The sequence below is a fragment of the Cupressus sempervirens genome, chromosome 10 (genome assembly GCF_028749045.1).
Source record: "Cupressus sempervirens isolate cs-2001-9-10 chromosome 10, ASM2874904v1, whole genome shotgun sequence".
Classification (NCBI taxonomy): domain Eukaryota; kingdom Viridiplantae; phylum Streptophyta; class Pinopsida; order Cupressales; family Cupressaceae; genus Cupressus; species Cupressus sempervirens.
The window spans coordinates 704,235,459-704,242,737 of record NC_143127.1 but is presented as its reverse complement, the minus strand read 5'-3'; the positions used below and the strand labels follow the sequence as shown (position 1 = coordinate 704,242,737).

Sequence of the window (7,279 nt, the reverse complement as noted above, 5' to 3'; positions counted from 1 at the left end):
AAAATATGTTGCAGTCACTACATTGTGTCATTTAGCTGGTATTTTATTTTAGAAAATATAGAGATACTAAGTTTGTCACTCTTTTAGAACTATTTTACTATTGTTGTTAGGTGTTTAAACATTTTTTCATTGATAATACTAAATGCAAATAAGAGTAAAATCTTTTGTGTCATAACATATTTTTTCATTGTTAGATGCTCTCTTTGATGCTTATGACATACCTTCATTTGCACACATGAATATGGATCAAGATTGCTCTTGCATATTCTTTTTATTTTTATTTGGATTGCTCCTACAATCATTATTATTTTTGTCATTTGGATTTCTTGACTTTATAATAGCAAGAGTTGCAAGGCAACATAGTTCCTGCCAAGTGCAAGGAGGGAAGGTTTACATAAGTAGAAAAAATGTATTAAATTAAAAGAATAAGAGTGTAAGGGTAAGCCTCTTCAATGTCAGTCCACCATTATATTTAAAATATTCAAGTGTTTGAGATGCAAGCCTCTAGATTGTAACCCAAATTGTTGAATGCTCCAACAAAATCAATTAATGTCGATTAGACAAACTAACCATTTTGACTATACTCTCTTAGCACAATGATGAGTGTATTTTATGTCTCAATTTTTTAGAACGTATATGACTACTAATTTTACAATAAAAACATTAGAAAGTATTCTTAAGAACTTCTATTTAGTTTGGGGGAATTCAGAGGTGACCCTTTTTTTGATGCTAGGTCACAATTTGGCTTGCAACAATTAACATATTCAACACATAAGTATTCAACTTAAAGCAACAAGAGAATGCAAATGCAAACATTCTTTATTAATAAAGAATTAACAATTTTCATCTGGTACTAAATAATGAGGACATTGGATCAAAAATATTTTTAAAAATAAATCAAATACAATTAATATAGTTGTGTAAAAGATATTAAGATAATTTGACAACCAACCAAGTTAAATAATTAGTTAGGGCATTGGAAAATGTGATAAAATCAAACAACTACAAATCCAAAAATTTTAAAGATCTAATTGAACATAGGAAAAATAAAGTACCCACAAGTAAATAATTTCTATCTATTTGTGAAAATACAAAGCACTAAACCAAAAGCCAATCTTTCAAGATTCTCATATTTGTAAATAACTATTTTTAAAAAATAATAGGAAAAAATGCTCTCTACATTATTCCTACAAGAGACTAGAGCTTGTCCTTATTCCCATAGAAGAATAGAACCTTTAGTTATCCCATTAAAGGCTTTGGTTTTTGGTTTGGGCATGTGTTTTAAATTGTATTAAATCTAGGTCACTTACCAGCCATAGAAAATCTTAACGATTTTAGATTTTTTTGCATATCAACTATAAATAAATTGTATACAAATGAATTCTCTATGACTTGCTTCACATTTCAAGAAAGATGCTCGGAAATGCTCCAAAATCTTGGTTCTGACCAAAACAAGTGTTTGCATGAGTACTAATTCTTAATGGTTAATTCTAGTTTTAATTTAGAGAAAACTAGTTTCGTGGATGGATAGCCACTACCCTTATGGACCAATATTAGTAACAAGAAATATGGGTGAATCCTCATCTGTGCAACTCCCGTATCTTTTTGCAATCCACATAGGCAACTTCTACATATAGGCAATTACCGATATGTTAAACTGTTGCAAAAATTCTATATTATGGACAATACAAATTCTTTAATAGAGTCATTTTTCAAAATACAAATATTTGGGAATAGAGAGAGTTAGTTGGAGTTTTTTTTTGTGAGGTTCAAGCTTAGTTTTCCTCCCTTGTCCAAGAACAAGGTTGTTGATTTGTAGAAATTGCATAATGACTACCCAAGTTATACAAGACTTTATTATTATCTGCATGGATGTTACCTATCTCCAATGATAAAAATTGAGACGTGGCTTTACAACATACAAAACAAACATTAATTACTTACCATTTTCCTTTCTTTTTTAAAGTCATAAATGTTTTTAAAGTTTTAACTATTCTGACTATGTTTCAGATTTGAATTTAGAAAAAAAGACTCAATTTGGGACTTTAAATTCACATATCCTAGCATACAATCAATTGAGGAAAATTTCATTGAAAGACGAAAAAACATCTATTTATAATTCCCAAATTACCAACCACATAATATATTCATTTACTACAGAAAATGGAATATTCTACCAATAATTTACCCATGTTCTCTAATTATCAAATAAATATTCCTCACACGATTCAAGGAAAAGTATAAAAAAATAATTCAAAACATAGATTATGAAAAGCAATTGCTAATAGCAACGTCTGAACATCTTATAGGATAGGAAGGAAAAAATATTCCCTCGATGTCTAAACCTTCAATTAATTTATGATAATATGCATGGTTTTTAAAATGAATTTTGCATTGCTAAAATTCAAGAAAAGTATTAAATAGAGTTATAACTGACATGATTTTGACATGATTTTATTCCAATATAGAGGAAGAAGACTCAAAAATAGTGGACTCAATGGAAAAGAAAAGTACTAGAGAATTGGGTGCAAACAATATCTTTCCATTCTTCAAAAAAACTTAATTTTCCATAATTAAGCATGGTTAATGCTAGTTTTATAGAATACATTGAATACTGAATTTATTGATTACATCCAATTGCAATAGTTTTGGTGTTCAAAGATATATAAGATGGTTTTCTCAGCATGAAAAACTCCCACAGTCAAACATATGAAGGTCCAGCTAGAACAATGACTTTTAACTAAGTACCAAAGCCAAACAAAGTATTATAACATGCCATAACATAGGTTGTGCCAAAAGTATGAAACTAGGAATGAAGGAATTGGGGTTTTCCTCTGAAAAGAAAACATCAAAAGAAGAAGGGTGATTGCCTGTTTGGAAATTTGCTCACTTCTCTTCTCTCCCTTGTTGCCACCAAGAGCACATGCAATGAAAGAAAGATATCCTAACAGTAAGGCATAATACAAAAACATATCATTCTAGCTTAAAATAAATTTGGAGAGAGATTCTTATAGGATTTGGAGGAAATGTAATAATATTAGATGAATAGACCATCTTATATATATATACACACACACGAAAACTATTTGCATGTCTAGCACTTGGAAGAGGAAAACTAATTGTCTTCTATAATACACCCAATTGTCCTTCCTTTCTGACCACAATACCTAGGCCAGGACAAAGATGTGTGTAATGAGACATGCAAAGGGGCATTAGAAATCTACAACACTCATCCTTGAGAAAAAACCAATCCTACAACTTGTTAAACAAGACCTCGATGTATTTTCTTTCTCTTGCATTGTAAATGTAAAAATGTTTCCTATCATTCTTCCAAGCATGCCAACTATTAATGTAGCCTGTAAAAACATCAACTCCAACACCTTCTGCAACATTGGTAGCCCCAACATTTTGAGATATATTCTTTCTCTTGAATAGAAACATGTGAAGCCCTTACTTTAGCCAAAGAAAATGCACCAACAGTGTAGTGCCTGCCCCTAGGTCACATTTTTGTTATCATTGTCGAACTCTTTTAGGGCTAGTATTATGTTGATGGTTAGCAGCATTGTTTTGAGATTATCAGATATTGTTTCAAATTCAGTTTATTATGTGATGAGATTACTTGGCACTTTACATTTCATGTATGCATGATGATTATTTTCAGTATTTGCAGTTATTAATGATGATTAGTAAGATGATTTATTATCATATGTGTTTTCTTATGGATACTTACCCCATACTTGCATGTGTATGGTGTGTGTGTTTGTTCTTATGTATGGCGTGTTTGATGTGGTTAAGGAAGGGAGTCGTGGTCACCTACTAGTCAGGATCTACACGATGCACCACTTCCTACCATTGCCTGTTTAGCTTAGTATATAATGTGCTTGTACATGCATGGTTTTTATGCAAGATGCAGGTACCGGGTATCGACTTCCCTGAATTGCCAGGATGAGCGTACCCTATCACATTATCTCAATGATAAGAGAGGGGAGATAAATTCTCAAGTCCAAATCCCAACCCTTTTAAGCCATTTGTCCTAATTGAAAATTAGGACAAGTATCTGAGTTGAGTACCCTCCGAATGCATCAGATGACGTAATTCGTAATATTAACCCTTTTGGTTTGATTTTGTATGTGTTTTGCTATAATGGGTTTTTCGTATTTTATTCTTATGAATCTTTGATGTATTTTCTATTAATTAAGCCTAATTAAAAGATTTAATTAATGGTTTAATTTAATAAAAAATTAATATGATATTTTTAATATTTATTTTATTTAATTAATTACTCATGCTTAGTTGTCATGCTTATCTTCTAGTTGTTTCTAGAGACATTCTAGATGCATCTTAGAGGCCTTTAAATAGAGGCTCTCCTAGTGTGTTTGAACAAGCTTCAAAGCTTACATGCATTTGAGAAGCTCATATGCTTCTACATGCTCATATGCTCCTTCAAGCACTTCTAATCACTTGGAGATTTCGGTTGGCTTGGATCTTGGAGGAATTGCGAATGTTAGAGAAGAAAGAGATTTTCTATGGACTTACGAGGCATGGCAAATTAGCATCAGTGTCCAGTGCACTCGTGATATTCACATATTCCCCTTGCACTCTTTCTCTTCCTATCTTCTTCATGTCTGTTATATGTGTTTGAATATTCTCTGTGATTGAATTTACAATTTGAAGTAAGAATTTAGTTATCTATGATTGCAGAGAAAACAATAGAAAATCCCTAGCTTCAATTTAAGAAAGAAATGAATCTTAAATCGGGTTCGGGTTTGAATTGTAATAGAATCAAGGATTTGATTTGACAGGGGTTGGATTGAAAATGGATTGAAATTTAAATGGAGGTCTCAAGTTAAAATTTGAATGGTTGGTTGTAATCTCTCCATTAGATTATTTCAGCAATGATATATATATATATATATATATATATATATATATATATATATATATATATATATATATATATATATATATAATGATTATTATTTTGGAAGGATTGTTGTAAGTCAAAACCATAATTGGAATTATGGATTCAATGCAGTAATGAAATTATAAGGGAAGGAATTGTTATGTTTAATACGTCATGTATTATTAAATAACTTATTGATATACCTTAAGAGTTAGTTAAATATTAACTAATGAAGTTTATGGAAGGGTTCTCTAAGTTTATTATTTATTAATATTTGTTGGGTTTAGCAAACTATTAATAAATAATAGTATAAATGGTTTAAATAGTTATCAATTAATCTGATCAGAGTTAATCTAGAGGAGATTATTTAATGATTAAAGTTTTGTAAAAGATATTAATTTTTGGATTTGGAGTATAGTTGATTTTTTAATTGATATTCATTGAGTTGATAATATAACTATGTTATTAATAATGAAGTTGTGCGATAGAGTCTTAATTGAAATGATTATCGGTAATACGGGTTTGTTAAGGAAACATTAGTATTCATAAAAGAAAGATGAATATGGTCATTATAGATTTATTAATAAGATTTTCAATATAGCTTGTTATTAAATATTAACAAATTATTATTATTGAACTATTAATATGATTATTTGTGTATTGGGTTGTAGTTGACTTTTTACGTACAAACTGTTGTTAGCTATTAGTCAACTTATTTTCATTGGGATGTTGGTATGATTATGTAATTATTAATTAAATTAATTATTTAGAGTTAATTAGATTTAATTAAATTAAGATATGTAATGAAGTTTTAATTGATATGCTAATATCGATTACTCTAGCGAAGTTGTTAAGTATTTACATCGAAGTTGACAAGTCGTACTCTCATGACTTGAATAATAACTTTAGATATTTTAATGGTGAGACTTAGTAATATTTAATTGAGTTTTATTAGAATGTTAAAAAGTCATGGATTGTGTACCTATGTTAATTGATTGATTTAATTGATCATTTTAATAAAGTTATAATCTTCTTATTCGAAGACTAGTAACTGGCTTTCTTATAATTTAAAACGAATAATGATCCTTTGATTATGTTGAAAAGTTGAAGTAACATTAAGGAAGAGTTATTCGATTAGAATATGGATCTTAGTAAAATAAAGTGAATAATTTAAATGAGGGTCAATGAGGATTAGCTTAATGAGTAAATAACTATCCTCTGATTATTTTCGAAAATTATTTTTAAATAATGGAAAGAATAATGTTATCGAGGGAATAACGGGTTGACTTGTAGGTCAAATGGTAAATCCTATACACTTGAAGTATACTTGCAAACAAAAAACTGAAACCTCTACACTTAATTCAACTATGTGATTTTAGCAAAACCAAAACATGTGTTTGCATTGTGTATTCTATATGCTTCTTGTTTTGGGTTTTTGGGTTGACTAGTGTTGACTAGTCTTAGGTTGTTACCAGAGGCTTGGGGGTTATGAGATGTGATAGCATGTTGATCTTATTTGGTCTCGATCTTTCTAAACCCAACCATGGTAATGTGATCGTATGCTCTATGAGATGTTTGTATTTATTGATTGTTATTGCTTATCAGTCTTCTTGAGTGAAGCTAAGTTGTATGTATCTGAGACACTTGACTTAACCATTTTTGAGTCATCGATCAATTATCCTTGGATTACTTTCCAGTCGCCATGATGGGATTGAAATGTTGATTTGTTTCTTGATGATGTCATGTTGTGACATGTTTTGACTCAACCATTTTGGAGTATTCGATCAGTATGATTTTGAGATATATTTTGGTTATTGAGAACCAATGGATACTTTTGATTATCAGTGATACCCTCAGTTGCCAATAGAGAACTGTTGTGGTCATGATTTTCTATGGATGCTTTTTAGATGCTCATGGAGATTTGATGCTTTTATTGTGGATATTTGATGATTCTTATTGTGGATTATCTTTTGGTATTTCTTTCTAGTCGCTCGTATAGGACTGGGGTGATTTTATGATTCCATGAGCTTAGGGTAGGTTATCTACTTGTAGTGTCAGGAAGTGGCTTGCAATGGGGGCCGGGGCCCTAAGTGGCTACCAGGGTAACTCATTGTAAGTTTGGTTAATAAGTGATAACATTTACATACTAAATGGGGATTAAATGAACCTAAAAAAAAATTGTTTTGGTTCTTGCTAATGCCTTGAGTGCTTGTATAGACTAGGATGGGAGTAGAGAGAATGCTTGGTTGTGACCTTGCATTCCATAATATGCCTTGTCAGTATGAGAGGGTACTAGTGGCTGCATGAGGATCAGTAGGGACCCGTGGAGTTTAGCTAACTGCCAGGGTAACTTCTACATGATATATGCGATGACAC

At 30.7% G+C, this 7,279-nt stretch overlaps 1 long non-coding RNA gene across 1 annotated transcript in view; it reads right to left on the bottom strand.

Annotated features, from left to right (window-relative positions):
- Positions 1-1,421: 1,421 nt before the first annotated feature.
- LOC149535766 (uncharacterized) overlaps positions 1,422-7,279 on the bottom strand; it is a 76,840-nt gene continuing 70,982 nt past the window's right edge. The window contains exon 3 of the long non-coding RNA XR_016358107.1: positions 1,422-1,627. This is a non-coding gene — a long non-coding RNA (uncharacterized LOC149535766). The remainder of the gene's footprint in view (positions 1,628-7,279) is intronic.